Source organism: Plodia interpunctella, chromosome 5 (genome assembly GCF_027563975.2).
Source record: "Plodia interpunctella isolate USDA-ARS_2022_Savannah chromosome 5, ilPloInte3.2, whole genome shotgun sequence".
In the NCBI taxonomy this organism is placed as follows: Eukaryota; Metazoa; Arthropoda; class Insecta; order Lepidoptera; family Pyralidae; genus Plodia; species Plodia interpunctella.
The window spans coordinates 10,206,713-10,224,634 of NC_071298.1; the positions used below are offsets into that span (position 1 = coordinate 10,206,713).

The 17,922-nt window shown below is 35.2% G+C and overlaps 1 protein-coding gene across 5 annotated transcripts in view; it reads right to left on the reverse strand.

Moving 5' to 3' along the window:
• Positions 1–17,504, reverse strand: part of pot (papillote) — an 84,511-nt gene extending 67,007 nt beyond the window's left edge. For 4 of the 5 annotated variants that reach the window (XM_053744738.2, XM_053744736.2, XM_053744739.2 and 1 more), the window contains exon 1: positions 17,311–17,504. The gene's annotated coding sequence lies outside the window, so the exon portion shown is untranslated. The remainder of the gene's footprint in view (positions 1–17,310) is intronic. The other variant, XM_053744740.2, reaches the window with a different exon arrangement.
• Positions 17,505–17,922: the final 418 nt, after the last annotated feature.

Consider the following 17,922-nt stretch of genomic DNA (forward strand, 5'->3'; position numbering starts at 1 on the left):
GAATGTTGGCTAAAGAAAGTCAACGAGTGTGCTGTTATCTATGGATGGGATGAAAAACAAACTATTCATTTTTCTCTCCAAAAATTAGTAGGCTTGGCAAAAAAATGGTTTGAGTCTTTACCCACCGTAGTATACAACTGGGATGAGTGGCAAGCAAAACTCCGAAAGGCGTTCCCTAGCGAAGAGAACTATGGGCGTCTTTTAGAAGAAATGCTAAACCGCACTCCCAAGCAGGATGAAAGTATGCGCGAATATTTTTTTGATAAACTGTGCTTGTTAAATAGATGCGATATTAGCGGCAAGAAAGCTGTAGATTGTATTGTGTATGGCATAGTAGATAGGTCAATCCGTAATGGTGCACAGGCTTTAAATTGCTCCGAACCAGAAGATTTGTTAAGTTTTCTCTGTTCCCAAAAGCCACAAATTTACGTTAATAATAATAAATTTAAGGATAGAACTATTCAAAAGAACAATAATCCTAGTACAAGTTCGAATCCTAACGTTCAGAATTCTTATACAGACTCCATTATATGTTATAATTGTCGATCCCAGGGTCATCCTTATTATAAATGCACAAAGCCAATACTCAAATGCAAGCGTTGCAGGAGGGTTGGTCACAATAATGATGGCTGTAAATTAGAACCAATCTCTAGCATAACTGCTTCCAATTCTGTAACTACCGAAACTAATTCGGAAAAGAAAACTCTGAAGATAGACATCGGTGAAAAGGGAAATGCCAAATATTTTAAATCTGTCATTGTTGATGGTAGACATCTGGAAGCTTTTATTGATTTCGGCAGTGAATGCACACTGTTAAGAAAAAGCAACGCTGTATGCTTAAACCTTTTGCAATCTCATGACGAAATTCCAGTAGTCAGAGGATTTGGTCAATCTTCAGTAATTCCTTTATATAAGTCTCACGTTTGTCTAAGAGTAGACGATGTTGAAACCACAGTCGAAGTTTTGGTTGTGGACGATATTTACATGCAACTTCCAATGATTATTGGTCAAAATTTTACAGAGTTGCCTGGGGTGACTGTCCTAAAAGATAGCCATAGCCTTATTTTCTACCAGAGTCCCGGTGCTGATTTATTATCTTGTGACCATACTAGGCTAAAGCTCTATTTAACTGATTCCGTTAAAATTAGTAAAGTTAGTGTCGTCACTGTATATTCTAGTAATAATTTCACTGGAGTCGTCTTCATAGAGGGTTACAATGCCATCAATCCAGGAAAAGAGTATAGGTTACTTCAAGGTGCCTACCACATTTCCAATGCCGACAGACTACCCCCGAAGAGACACCTTCATTCCTACGAGTTGGAGACCCTAGCTGTCGTATGTTCACTTCAGAAGTTTCGGGTATATCTTTTAGGGTTGCACTTTAAAATTTTTACCGATTGTGCCGCTCTTAGGACCACCCTGACCAAGAGTGGTCCGATTCCACGGACGGCGAGGTGGTGGCTCCAAATGTGCGAATACACATTCGATATTGAGTACCGACCTGGTACACAGATGTCGCATGTGGATGCATTGAGCCGAAATACTGCGATATCTTTGGAATCAGATGATAACACTTGTGTTTCGGTATACAGTATTGAAAAACAGAATTGGTTATTAACTTTGCAATTAGCAGATCCAGATATATCTCGTATACATAATATTTTGAAGCCAGAAGATGACATGGAGTGTAAAGATATTAGAAACAATTACATAGTAAAAAATCACGTAGTTTATAGAAAAGTAGATAACCGTGTATGCTTAGTTGTTCCACGAAGTGCAAGGTGGCAGATATGTCGTGCCAACCACGATGACATAGGCCACCTTGGATATACAAAAACTTTTGAAAAGATCCGTCATGACTATTGGTTTCCAAAGCTTAGAAAATTCGTTAAAAAATATGTTGCGGCATGTTTGGAGTGCGCTTATAATAAGGATACCACCTCGAGGCAAAAATCAGGTCATTTGTTTCCAATTGAAAAGATAAGTATCCCATTCCACACAGTCCACATGGACCACCTTGGTCCTTTTGTTAGGAGCAAGGACGGCAATTGCTATATTCTAACTGTGGTTGACGCATTTACGAAATATGTCTTCGTGAAACCTGTTAAAGATTTAAAAACCAAAAATACGGTTAAAGTTTTAAAAAACATATTCAATGATTTTGCTGTTCCAGCTAGAATAATTTCAGATCGCGGTACTAGCTTTACTTCTACTGCTTTTAAAGCTTTTTGTAATGCTCAAGGTATAAAACACGTGCTTAATGCTGTCCCTTGTCCCAGAGCAAATGGCCAAGCGGAGAGATTTAGTCAAACAATTTTAAATTCGTTATCCTCACAAAATGCTTTCGGCCATGAGCGTGAATGGGACAAACATCTTGGCAAAATTCAATTTGGTATTAATAACAATGTTAACTCCTCTACTCGTAAAACTGCGACAGAAGCTTTGTTCGGGTTTAAACCACGCGACAATTTGCAAAACAAACTCTATGTAAGTAATGGTGACGATGCTAAAATTCCGGATTTGCAACAAATTAGAGAAGATATAAGTAACAGCATAGAGAAAGACCAAACAAAACAAAAAGAAAGGCATGATGCGAAACATATTCCAGCTGTTAGTTACGTAGTAGGTGACTTAGTAAAGATATTACGAAATAATTATGATAATCACAAATAGAGTACAAAGCTGCTGTCAAAGTTTGTAGGGCCTTATAAAGTAACAGAGGTGCTAGGTAATGATCGATATAGAATAGCGGATGTACCAGGGTTTAACAAAAAGGGTAAACCCTATAATACTGTAATGGCCGCTGATAGGATTAGACATTGGATTCACATAAAGGCTCTAGAAGTACATAGCACAGAAAGTAGTAGTTTTAGTGGTAATACTAGCGAAAGCGATCGATAAAGTAAATAATTCAAACATAGGCATAATGTGAGAATGTATACTAAGTTAAATTTAAGTGAAGTTTTAAATGTATTTTTTTATTATACTAATAAGTAGGCAACTTATTCTTATTACAATTTTTGTTTACATATTATTATTATTATTTTTACCTTTTTTTTACGTAAGATATCGAATGTCATGATTTTATAACTTGTTGCGTATTCAATGTAAAAAAAAAAAAAAATAAGACACGTCATCAATTTGTAAAGAATTATTTAATTATATAATTTTGTTTTTAATCAAATGCAATGTTGCTATATCTACTGTTATACTATTTAAATAAGTTTAAGTTGGTTAAAATCAATGATAGTGCGTCGGGAGACTGCACATTGTCAGATGGCCGAATGTCATGATTCTTTGTAATTCGTCAAAAACATAAATATATGACAACACTGTTAATTTAGTAACTTAATTTTTATAAGACGGCAACACTGGTAGCTGTTGAGTAGTGGGGGATTGGCAGGCAATGCCAGCCTGATAGTATGATTGGGACTTGCTTGCGGGGACTCGTCGAGGTAACAACTCTGTGGTATTTCAGTCTCAGTAATGTTAATGTATTGTTATTACGATTAGTTATTTAAGAAGTGAATACTGGTGAGTTGAAATATACATAATTATATATAAAGTGTGGTGATTTTATTACATCCGCTTTTATCGAAAATTCAATTCAAGTCATTATTTGTAATCTACGATATACAAATACAATTACACTTATAATGTTGAGATTTAATATTACGTCAAAAGCATTACAACGATGAATTTGCTATGTTTGATGTGCTTTAGACAGTACATAATTAGTACTTATAGTAGAATAGTCGATAAGCGGCTAATCAAGACGTATTATACCATGATGGATGATCAAGGCATGAATGGTCCACCTCGCCACCCGACTATCATTTATCTTGCATTCGAGCTAGCTTCCCTGCCAAGCTCGCACTCTGTAATTATGTGTTTTCAATGCATTGTCGAGTGATGTTACAAAAAAATAAGTGGTAATCGATATATTGTGTTTGTTGCTGGTTTACTTAATATAACCGTGAGCGTGCAGTGCAACAAATATCCTGACGCCCTCTTGTATCAAAATAAGACGATTGCCAAAAAAAAAATCGGCTCTTTGACGCCCCCTAACTTCGGGCGCCCGGATGCACGGCACTCCATGCACTGTATAACTCGTACGAGTTACGAAATTTACGCCGAGTTTATGAGTGAAGAGCCCAAAACTTTGTAATAGTACTTATACTTTACATAACTGTTTCTCCTAAACCTTATTCAAACAGTGCACAATGGTTAGTAGTGGCAATTAGATACGAACCAGCATTTTCGATGGCGGCCAAAGGGACGCTTTCAAAAATAACTTGAAGTAGAATAATGTGAAGTAAGATTGGTATGAAGTCTATTTAACGTGCATTTGACTGTCTGTTGAGTGCACCAAAACAAGCACTTCAGCTATAATAGATAGTGCGCTTGCATAACCGTTTCCTGTTTTCACCATAACAAAAGACTACTCTTTGAGTGCTAATAAACAAAACAAAGTTAACATTGCGTGTGGCAAATGCTTAGAACTAATGAGTGTTCTACGAAAATTAGCATGCTGCATAGACCATAGCGCCACTGCTAATAGCACGTATAGTTCAGTTCATTTCTACGTGTGTAGAATCTTTGTACGTCTAACAATAGACAGTTAAGTTAAATATGCGTAAGTTAAACACTAATTTAAAATGTAAATTTTTCAATGATGAGTATTTTTAATGTTGATTATTTTTGCATGCAAAGCACTACAGCTAATTGAAAGTATTTTATTATTTCGGAAAGATTTACACACATAAAAATGTAAAACAGTAACAAAATACCAATGTTGTAGCAAGTTACTTAGTCTTAATCTTGACGTTTAATTTTGACAGTTACCTATTTTAACTGTCATCTCCATATGTCATATTCAAATTCAAAATTCAAATCATTTATTTAGAAATTAGACCTTCACAGACACTTTTTCTCGTCAATTTTTATATTTATAGTTATTTCTCACAAGCTACAAACTACTAGCATATAATATAATACACTGGCAGGCAGGCACCCATATATAATAAAACTGTAAATGGGCTATAGACATAGGAGATAAAGTGAAATAATTATGAGGGGTCTTTATGAGACTAATAGAACCATTTTTTTTTTAATTTTCGTGAGTTTGTATGTTTGTTCGTCGCGCAAAAACTACTGGATGGGGTTTGATTCGGTTTTTATAGTAGCAGTAAAATCTAGTTTCATCGCGATACGTTGCTTAGAACCCGAGATATCTATAATAATAATTTGTCAACGGACGCACGAAAAACGCGGGCGAAGCTCCGAGCAAAAGCTAGTATTCTATGTACGTTACGTACGTTTTGTATATTTAGCTTCTTATTAGCTTTAATTTTGTTGGAAATACAACTTTTATTTTTATTTATTCTATAAAATTTTGTCATTTTTAATAATGATGTAAATACGTCCACCTCATTTTTAATATATGTATAAGACCTATATTTGTTAATTGACGTCCTTGGAGAAAAGGCTGCGGTGAAGTTTGTTGCGCCGCTTCTTCTTCACCTGCGCTTTGGGAGCCGGCAGTAGACTTACTTTAAGTAATTTTTCGACGTCAAATGAATAAAGAATTTTGAATTTGAATTTGACAGATTAAATTAATAGATACAATAAAGACATTGAAGACATCGTAATTTCTTTACAAGTGCAATCCGATGCAACCACAGAATGCAGCATACCGCAAACATTTTTTTCCTCTCAGCATCGCTTAAATGAAGCGAATAAACTGTGATAAGGTCGACAGGTTTCATGTCTAGAGACTATCTCTGTTATTCATAAAAAAGTTTAAGTATACCTACATTCATGTAAAATTTGTTTTGTCACTCTCGCACTTTACAAAATTTGACATTGACAAAACGAGACAAAACATACTTTACCTTGAAATATGCTTCACCTTTTCAATGAATAGCAGGGTAAATAACTTAAATCAAAAATTATATAAAAATGCGTACCCAAATGATATAACACAGATCCTATTATTAAGACAGGGGTGTCCGTGATAGTTATGTAAACAATTTAAATTTTCACAGATGATGTATTTCTGTTGCTTCTATAACAAATACTAAAAACAAATATTTAAGGGAACTCCCATACAACGTAATTATTTTTGCCGTTTTTATAATTATGTAGGGAACTCTCCGTGAGCGAAGCTTCCTTGCACTTGCCCGGTTTTATATTTCAATTTTCATTAACTACCTAATATTTCTTGCTAGCCAGTACAGCAGTGTATAATACAATAAATAAAAAATGAAATTAAAAAAAATACAATGACAAGTAGGTTTAGCACACTGGGCACAGGAGCAAAAAAATATAATTTAAAAAAGCTATCAGCAACCTATTCTTTATTACATTCGATCTTTGAAATGTCGCGGGAACGCACCGAGTCACTATAGGCACAGATAATACATTATCGCGATATCTGGCCAGCAAGAATAGCCTTCGTAATAAAAATAAATAAGTTGCGGCTTCATCTACTCTATTGAACAATCACTTATCAGATGCTGAGTGTAATTAAAAACTGATTTTAGATATGGTACGGTGAATAAGTTATAATAAAAGTTCGCTACACGCCTAGATTTAACAAGATTTCAACAAAAAATATCATTTTTGCCACAAGCTTATATTATTGTTATCATTCAAAAAAACGCAAAACTATGTCCGTGTTAAACCGTTGAGGAATTCCGTCACTAGAAGCCGATCCTGGGTGCACCGTCAGTTCATGCTGCATGAAACTGGCGCGACGTAGAAGCAGGTGAAATTTAACTTGCAAGATTTACAGACAGAAACAATCGGGACAGATGAAACTATTTAAAAGCTAGTAAAAATATTAAATACTATATGAAGATTTATTTAAAAACCAAACGAATTAAGTATGATTTGTAGGATGTAGGCAAGATTTCTTGAGTCACCAAGTGACGTCATGGTTGCAAATGCCAACCGGCCGGACAAGGACTGCGACAACGGCCCCGCATATGAACAGACACAAGATTATTAACAGATCTATGAGGTTTGTAGACGATTCGTGATTACGCTATTAGTAATCACGAATAATATCTACGTATTATTAATTTGAAGCCACGCAAGGTCTTTCCATTTTATTCGCGTTCGTGGACTTTTTTTTATTGTATATCTAAATCATGGAATTAGTAGGTACTAGTACTTTTTACTAAATCCATGATCTAAATTCAAACCATGAATAATAGTAATTATTATCGGAGAGAAACGTCAGGCAATAATTTTCTTGTTTATATTTTTGAAAACGGAACGTGTAATTTGACCAGCTGCATTTTGTTACGCTAAACAACATAATAACTGTTTCGTAGAAAAACAAGCAAACAAAGGTATTATAAATCTGAAATAATTATTTTCATTCATTTCATTCATTCATTAGGTAACTTACTAAAAAAGTACCGTAAAACGAAATGTGCAAATTGTTCCAGCTGAAAAATACATAACAACTCTGTGTTATGAAATATTTTTTAATTTACTTAGGTATAGAGGCTATTGGAGGTTGACTATATTAAGTGGGTGCGCCCACTTAAAGTCCTTGCGTAACTCCGCAACCTACAGCTGTTCAAAATTTTGCATGGCTTATGAAACGAGGCCTCTTTATGTTTATTTTATTTATTTTTTAGGAAGAGCTTATTGATCAATGGAATATAAGTAATAATAAAAATATTACTATTAGGATTTTTATTCCATATACCCGCTGAAATAAATAATGTTCTGTGAAATCCCAACATGTATCTGAAATGTTACCATTCGGTTCAAGCACCGGGCGTCTAAAATGAAATCTACCGTGGGCTCAGCCATCCTATAATACGCCGCAATCAATAATAAATTCTAACCTAACAGTTTCTTAGCCGTATCAAATCGCAAGTAGAGTTATCTAATAAATAAGTCACGTAGGTACTGGCATCCTGCGCTTGCGACCATAAAAACTATGTGTAATCGTCGCATCGGTCATCGCTCCGGAGTTTCTTTTTTTTTAATAATTTATTTTATTATGGCCGCTTACGGGAAACACGAGTTAGTGCCATTTAAAAAATATGGTGACCAGTTATTCCTAAAGTCATCTAAAACTGGCCAGTTTCACCACTTTCCTGTCATTTATCATATTGTAATCTGACAATTAACTAACTGCTAGATTAATCTGCCTGAATTTATTTGTCAGTTAGTCCTGTACAACACTGTTACAGCAAGGTGATTCTTATTGTTTCAGTAAGATTCTGAATGGAATATATTCCAATCCGTCCATTTGTATTTAGAATCGGGAATGACAATTATATGATTAAGACCAAGAATGGGCTATAATAAGCCTAACCTAATATTATCAACATAAACCGTTTGGTGATTTACAAATTCGTTTCGTCGCCAGATTACAAATTCGTTTAGTAGTCTGCAAATCCCTTCGCGCACGACCCCTGTCTTGTAAGTATTCGTAAACGTTAACGTTGTAATCATGAATATGATAAAATAGTATCAGTAGTATTACTGACGTCGTCCTATTTGCTTGAAATTATTATTAGGTACATATTACAAGAAAGCAAGAGGTACATATTACAAGAAAGCAAATTTTATGTACCTACGTAAGTATGACAACCCCAGAACAAGATGGACGAACGATTTAGATGCGACAGATAAAAACTGTAGAATTTGACAGGGATGGTTGGCACATTAGAGGGAAGGCCTTTGCCACCACAGGCTATTAAAAAAAGAAACAATTTGGGAAACACTGTCTAAAAGCATAACGTCCGCGTTTGCTTACACAAGTGTTGTATATACTTATTGCCTAATTCAGAAAGACAACGTATCTTGTGCCATATCAGCTTACAAACCGAAACGAAAAAGATTGTTTTCGGTTTAAAAAAATGTTACGGTGATTTAAGTCTTCCAGAAGACCCGAAAGAGAAAACTTCGCTGTAAACATAGCATTATAAACAGGTACCTACGTCAACAGCACCTACATCACATCACGCTGTTTGCGAAGTGGTCCACAGATAATGCCCTCAGGGTAGGACCGCAAGATTTGCGGCCAGCATCATTAGATATAATAGTTCCAAGATCTTCCCGCGGGGTCCGACTCCTTTCCAAGTAACCACATCATAGAAACCGTGTAATGTTCTATTATTGTTAGTTTGGAATGGAATTTAAGGTTAGGTTAACTTAAGATGCAATTTGACGATGTTTGACGGTCTTACAAAATTCTTATTTTAAAATTTTTGTGGCCAGAGAACACAGAGCTAAAAATCACAGCATTTAAAAAATAAATTTAAGGTTAAGTTAACTTAAGATGCAATTTGGCGATGTTTGACGGTCTTACAAAATTCTTATTTTAAAATTTTTGTGGCCAGAGAACACAAAGCTAAAAATCACAGCATTTAAAAAAATATGAAAATAATTTTATACTTATTGGATAACCTCTGTCCGATTGGATAGCGTTTGTAGATTTGTCATCGACACGAAGATCTAATCATAGTTATAGATTAAGGACCTCTTTCACCACTTTCTAAAGACTTTTTATAAGATAACTGCTTGATAATTCTATCTACCTGATGTGAAAGGCCAGTTAGCCCTGTCCAACACTTACGAGACACAATTTTTAAAGCTCTTCGATATATCACAAATAGGCTTTCAGATACTATATTAGATTAGCAATCAATGAAACCGGCCCTACGTATTCTTTAAACAACGAAATCATACATTTTGTTTAACAAAAAAACAACACGAACGAATTGTAACGCTTTCTCTTGGCCTTATATCACGTGCAAGCCATTATTTCCACGATTGTATTGTGTTATATAAAATACTTCAATTCGCTCAAGTGAGATGTTAAGTCTTCAAAATCATTAGTTTTAAAATATAAATTTGGTCAAGTGCGAATCAGATTTACGGCGAATAAAAGCTGTAAAAATGTTACACACATGTACTTAGCAATTGAAACGAAAACAGCTTTGAATATTTTATGTGTATCAATGTGATTGTATTGATGCTTTTACGAGTATTTGTATTACAAGTTTATTTGTTAGACAAATTAAAAAACCACCCACTTTCAATATTTATTTCGCTACAACTTTTGAACGGCTTAACCGATTTCGATCAAACATATCTAAGAACCACCGCATAAAAATTAGCCACGTACACAGACAGGCACACTTAGCGGTCAAATTTATAACACCCCTCTTTTAGCGTCGAGGGTTTGAAAAAGAAGAGACCAAGATTTGATTATTTCTTTACGACCTGGGTGTTCTAACCATTGGTCTGGAACCTTCAAAATGTCTTAGGCTGCGTTTCCACCTGAGATAGTGCGAGGATGTAATGTTTTTTGAAGAACCAATTGAGTCGCTACATTTACCTATCGGAACGACACTAAGGCGTACTAAGCGAAAAATGTAGGTAAATGAAGTGGTTCTTCATAAACACATCTCTTGTGGAAACGCAGCCTAAACGAGCAAAAGGGACAGAAAAAACATCTTTATTACTTGCAAATGTGAATTGACGCCCATATCATTAGGATTTATTTAAGTTCATTCTGATCAAGTGAACTGGCGACATGACTAGCACTTTTAAAGTAATGTGCGAGTTTAGTTGCCGAAACTTTTCGCTGTCAACCAATCATATTGCGTCATGGTTGTCGTCGCGGCACAATGCTTTACTGTGATTGGTTGCGTTCACTGTGAAAGGTTTCGACTATCGCTATCGATATGGCGTGTAATTTGTGATTGGCAAATCCGCCGAGTCGTCGCTGACAGGTCCCACACCTGTCAGGCACAGCGGCGCGCGGCGGCTCGGTTTCGATTCCCAGCGCGGGCAAATATTTACTTGTTTCTATAGATATTTTTCTGCGGTCCTAAGTGAGCTCGTTTCTATATTCGTGTCCTCGAGCCTACTATACCAGCTTAGTGCATTGCATATATGGTAGTTGAGTATTAGAATAAAATAAGTAGAATAGAATCATTTATTTGCAAGATTTACATAGATCTTAATGCAGGCATGCAAATATATATATATATATTACATTTATATATTACATTATATAATCTAGAGTACTTACTTGCCACTCCACTAGCACAGGAACTTGCCAAATTTAGACCTGGCTTTATTATATACCAATGGTAGGCACCCCGTCGAGACCAATCGATATATGCTCTTTTATCGATGTTTTTTGCTGACCGTCGAGCCCTGTGCCGATTATAGACGCATACATATTATAATCGAGACGTGTGTTTTATGTTTTAGTGTACAGTCTACAGCATATCAGGTTACCTTTTACTGTCCTCTGTCTCTCATCAAAATGTATATGTAAAATGTACATTCTAGACTGTAGCGTCCCGAAACCCGGCATCCGTTGAAATACAAAGTGACTTTTTATACATTGGCAAAATTTTGTTTACATGCTCAATCCATGATTCTGAACAACATTTAGTATTGGAGTAGGTAACTCCGAAAAAGAAATCAGTTGTACCATGGACTGAGCACGTAGATAAAATAATGCTATTGTATAAGAAATCAATCAAAATTTAAGTCAATTTGAAAAGATCATTTTCCATGTTTACCTGACCGGGAATCGAGGCCGGGACCTCCAGTGTACTCGTAGGCCACGGAGGCCGTCAAAATCGTAACGGCAAACCACATTTGCTCCTGAACACTGTCGGTTAACGCTACGTTACCAAATCACCGTCATACTCCGCTGCGCACCCCGGTTTTGGCCGTTTTTTTGTGGCACTATTAATAAAACCGTCTGTAGATATTTTTGACTGTAAATTAGGTAAACATTGATATCTAGTCAAAATATGTTACATTGATTAGACATAAATTGTAATTGAGATGCGGCGTGTGGTTTCGCCCTAGGATAGGACCATCCTCCCGTGGATGTCGTACGAGGCGACTAAGGGACACAAAGCCTTAACAGCTGATATGCAATAAAAGCATTCCCGAAGAGGGTTCATATCAGGCCGGTTGTAAAATCATAGCCAAATCTTCCCATTTTTTTTTACGCTAACCCTGAGCTTTGGGGCGTCACAGCTCTCAGAATGAAACCGGGAACAAGCGAAGATCAGAGAGATATTGTAATTGAGAATTTCTAAAATGTATAACACTAAGATATTATTAATAGTTAAGTAAGTAGTAGGGTATAAGTAGTACCTAGCTATGTTTACAATATTTTATATGTTGTGTATACACACATTTTTGGGTTCAGTCCAGGTCATAGTGTTCAATTAATAAATTTGACAACCTCAGTGGCGCAGCGGTAAAGGTAAAGCGCTCGCCCCTGAACCGAGAGGTCTCGGGTTCGATCCCCGGTCGGGTCATGATGGAAAATGATCTTTTTCTGATTGGCCCTGGTCTTGGATGTTTATCTATATATGTATTTGTTATAAAATATAGTATCGTTGAGTTATTATCCCATAACACAAGTCTCGAACTTACTTTGGGGCTAGCTCAATCTGTGTGTTTTGTCCTGATATATTTATTTATTTAATTAAGTACTCTGTTTACTGATGTTATAAATTGTAACCCGTTGTATATGCCTATATAAATAGATATTTTCTTTTTTATTCTTTGAAAAAAAAATTCAACTTCCAAATTTTTTTGGAAATCATTAAAATACATTCTTAATACCTAAAATGAATACAAAATGTCAAATTACACAATCATCAATGACCTTTATTCTTGAAATTAACACAATGTAGAGACTGCGCTGCGCTACATAAAGACGCGTCGACCTCCGTACAAAAAACATCAACGCACGCGCTGATAGAGTCGCTCCCACAAAAAATGTAGAGCCATTGATTTTGATGTGAAGTCTTATTAATACGATATCACGGTACAACATCATTAGATTTCTCTTTTATATATTTTTATCTTGTCCTTTCGACAAGAGTTAATAAAATAAAGAGACCCGGGTCTGTATTTCAAAAAATGCATATTTAATTATTTACACGTCAGAGTGAATAAAATATTATCTATATATTTATAATAAAAATACAAAATTATATTAATTTAAACTAAAAATTATTAAACTTAAAAATAACTTATAAATTAAAAATATCTAATGAAGGTCCCCTAGGCAAGGTGTCCATCACACAGGCAGCATTCCCGCGCTGAATTGCAATGAAAATTCGCTGTGTGAGAAAACTACCCGAGTGAAGTTCAATTTAATTACATAATTTTCTATTCCTGACATAATCTAAAAATCTACAAAATCACGTTCTCGAAAACTCATTTTCATGAATTACAATAAATAATTTACGTCGGTTGGTGGTTGTAAAAGTCATGTCAGATGCCTTTAGGCGACTTAAATAAAATCTGACGCCGGTGTTAGCAATAACACACTCGAAATTATTTGTAAAACGAAGCTGTGGGTAAAATTTTTAAAACAAATAAAATTAGAACAAAAAACCAATCAACCCGCTCACTACTGCACCGATTTCCATGCGGTTTTCAACAGTAGATATTGTGATTCCTGAGACAGATTTAGAGACCCGGGCGAAGCCAATACGGACCACTAGTAAGTATATCATTGTATATAGATAATCACTAATTTAGAAATATTTATCGCACTTGTTCAATAAAATCCACAATAAAGAGACGGAATTGAATCTAACTGATGTGTCAACCGCTCACTCTTGCCGGAGTGCCTCTTAACGGGAATAGAATGGAGTTTATGAACTTTGAGCTTTATCGGTCTAAGTTAGACACTTTTGCGTTCAAGAATACAATTTTTTTTAAATCACTTTTGCTTTTATTTTTATTTTATTACCGGTGGAATCTTGTAGTTAACACAGTTTTCCAGAAGATTCGAGCTGAAATTTTATAAATTGTTTGGATGACTACGCATTATTATAAGCATGACCCATAATGGTGCACCCAGGAACGGCTCCACGACGAAATAACTCCTCAACGGTTTACTGAAGGACATGATTTTGCCACGCATTAAATGCAATAAGATCTGATGACAACAATAAAAACTTGTGTCAAAAATGTCTTTTAAAAAAAAAAAACTTTGAAAATAATTCTTTGCCGTTTGAAATCTCGGTTAATCGGTATTCGATGACCTCTGTATTTCAGAAATAATGTAGTGTAATATTAGTACGACATCAAAATGTTAATTTACCAGAAACAACGCAGTAATAATATAATTTTCCAGGGTTCGGTTGCATTAGATAAAATGGAAAACTTTTAAAACGTTTATAGTTAACGTTAAAGCTATCTGGTGCAACTGAGGCTAAAGTCTGTCTTGTATTTCTCCCGCCATTTCTTCCATCCTAGGGCATAGATTCCCGCCATTCTCGTCGGCACATCCAAGAGGCGGAACTCCAGTAATGACCACATTCCTTGCCTGTGAACGCCCGAGGTACGAAATATGGAAATTACAGAATGTTTTATACTATAAAATCTATTTGCACTATAGGTTCTCTACTTAACAACAATGTAACTTTTTATGTTGTGCAATAAAGTACATACCAAGTTTATTTCTCGACTTATTTTCCAAAACACTAGTTGGCGATTATACAACAAACATGTGGTGTGTATAAAAATAAACTCAACTGCGTTAGAAACTTTTTTTTTCGAATTACCTTGTTGTGACGTCACTTCAATATATCATTTAGTATGGAGCGGTTGGACGAGTCCAAAAATGTGTGATAGTTTCTGCTTGATTTTTGTCATATCTTTGAGAACATTAACTGTCATTATTACAATAAAACAATATTTTGTACATTTAGCTTTTTATTTATATATATATTTTGTGTGACAATTTTCAATAATGTTATTGGAAATACAACTTTTATTTTATTTATTTATTCAAATTTTGACATTTTTAATAATGATGTAAATTCGTCCTCCTAATTTTTAATATATGTATAACAAGACCTATATTTGTTAATTGACGTCCTTGGAGAAAAGGCTGCGGTGAAGTTTGTTGCGCCGCTTCTTCTTCACCTGCGCTTTGGAAGCCGGCAGTAGACTTAGTTTAAGTAATTTTTTTGACGTCAATAAGTGATGTATATCATCCTAAATTGAATTTAAATTTACAGCAGTTTTTCACAGGTCTCCGAATAGGTATTGAAATAAAAAAATGCCATCTACTCATCTGTAGGTCTAGTCCTTCTGTCTGTTCGCGAGAAACTTAAAAGATATAATTATAACTCAGATCTTGATGCGGATTTCGAAGTCGGGACGCGTCGCTAATATATTATATGTTTTTTCAGATAACAATTTTTATCTCAACTGAACAACTTTTTGCTCGGTTCATCGGAGTGATACCTCTGTCACCTTTTTATTTCGAGAGTAAACACAGAATGGCTCCGAATAGGAAACCATTAAAGGACCGATTTGTTTAACATTATGGTTATTGGAAAATTCACTTAGCGTTTAGTTTCAATGAGCAATATTTCAGTTTCACAGTGTTATAAACTAGAGTTTAGTATAATAGTAGATTCCGGCTCGGCCCGAACTAAAAAGCTAATAAGAAAATTTTGTATTTCATTAATTTGAGTAATTTTTTTCCTACAAAAGTTTAACATTGCTATTATTAATATAATCAATATATTTTATTGTGTCTCATAAACGCCCCGACCATGAGTATTAAATACTCTGTTTGCGAAGGGTCTCGCAAAAAGGTAAGAATTTTAATAAACGCGACGTGTTCACATAGAATGACTCTATAAAGCTTTTTATGGAGCAAACCTGAAAGCCTTCCACGAAACATACAAACACGTAATACGTTACTAACGTCCACATTCTGTCTCTTTTCTCCATATCATGTACGCATCACGTAAAATAAAGAGATAATGTGTGGACGCGACGTGCTATGTGTTTTATGGTAGCCCCCCTGGTCTAAATATTGACCATTCATTCATTACTTTGACCATTCTGTTGTCCTAATCGATATTTCTTGCGTTTGTTTAATATTTTTAATATTTATTTGCTGATATTTTTACAGAACAAGTGTTTGTTAGACATTTTTACGACTAAATGTATTGAACAATGTCGTGTTACATTCGCGTAAATTGAGCATTAAATACTCTGCATGGTTATCGCGCTAGGTTTCGCGTCACACCAAAATCCCACCTCGTATGCAATATCTATAATTTACTACATTACGATACAAGCGTGCAGATGTTGGACATGTTGGTAACGGGTCACACATTAGAACATTACATCGATGTAAGCTCTTATATCTGTGTAAAAGGCTCATGAGTTCTAAACATTATCTAAGATGTAATATAACATCGGAGCAAAAATTCTTTTGGGATTTGTATATAATGTCCAAAATTCAATCTAGCATATATATACAAAAAGAAGTCGTGTCGTGCCGGTCTGTATGAACGCGATAAACTCAAAAACCACCGAGGGACTGGTGTTTGCACGGTTTTCACCAATATTTAGATAATTTATTATGGTTTTACTCGAGTGAAGCCGGCACGGGCCGGTAATATTAACTAAAAACGAGCCATTGCTTTGTAGATGAAAACTTGAAATCACGCACCTCTCTCTTCAAAGTAGGTATGTTGATAAGTACTTACTTAGTTCAATGATCTTAGCAAGACATGGAAAGTGAACAGACTAACATTATTGTGAGGTAAAAACGCCAAAGAAATTTCCTAAGACGGCCTCTGTGGATTGGTCGTTATGATAGACTGTTATATCGGAGGTCCCGGGTTCGATCCCCGGTCAGGTCTTAATGGAAAATAAATGGAAGATTGACCTAAGGCTCAGATAAAAAGTTGTCCTCTAACACAAGTCTCGAACTTAAGCACTATTGGGGCTAAATCAGAATGAGTGATTTGTCCCTATATATTTATTTGTTTTGTTAGATACCTATTTATTAATATACTCATAGAACACTTTGTTTTAAATATACTTCAACACACTTAGTATCAGGCAGTTATTTTTGCATATTGAATGACATCATACTCATTTATTCAAATATGTAAATTTGTGGTCTTCGACTTGTCCTTCCAAAAATCTCGTGTTATTTACAATCTCCGATAAAACATTATTTAATACATCATCCGTTCCTTATTTTAATTGCAATTGCAACCTTTATTGGAGGAAATGGTTTTCAAATATCTTTTACTTCAACATTGAGGTAGACTGTAAACATCTTTTGTATACGATACGAGGTCACATGTTAAGTAATCCTTGGCAGCCGACCGTAACAACTAATGAATGGCTTACAAAATGATGCAAAAGAACTTCGACTACGGCCATTTATCGATGTAAACTATCGACTAGGCCACAATACCGTAGACAGAGATAGAGCGATCAATAAATAAGTAAACAAACCTCTTTGCAGAGTCGTTGGCTGTTCTCGCGTTCGATGTTCAAATTAAAAAAATAAACAAGCACTGAACAGTTGTGAAACACAATAGTAACGGCACGAAAGACAGCACTAATTTACGCGATCGAAGATGATTTTAGTGGGGCACACGACGTGCGCACGCGTCGACCGAACCGCGCAAACTGCCTGAGAACTGGTGAACGGAGCATGACCTTCCTGAGTGCCCACGGAGCCTAGCTTAGAACCTCTCTTCCATATAAAGTCTTGGCCCAAAATGACCTCGCTTTCCTAAAATCCTGACATTCCGAATTTCGATCATCCGGACCGAAGGACCAAGTATGAAAATAACGAAGCGTGTTTTTTGCTAGTTTTTGTTGCCAATAACGAATGATTGATGATGGTAAAAAACTTCGTGACATGAAATATCCAATTTATTTTGAGCGTGTTCTAGGAAATTTCCGATTTTTAAATAGTTGCATATAACAGGGGAATGAATTATATTTAAATTACGTACTTTTAAAATTACAACAAACAAACACAATACATGTCTAAATAAAATCAAGAATAATAATTACACAATATCTAAATTCATGCAACTTTCAAAATGATAATTTCAC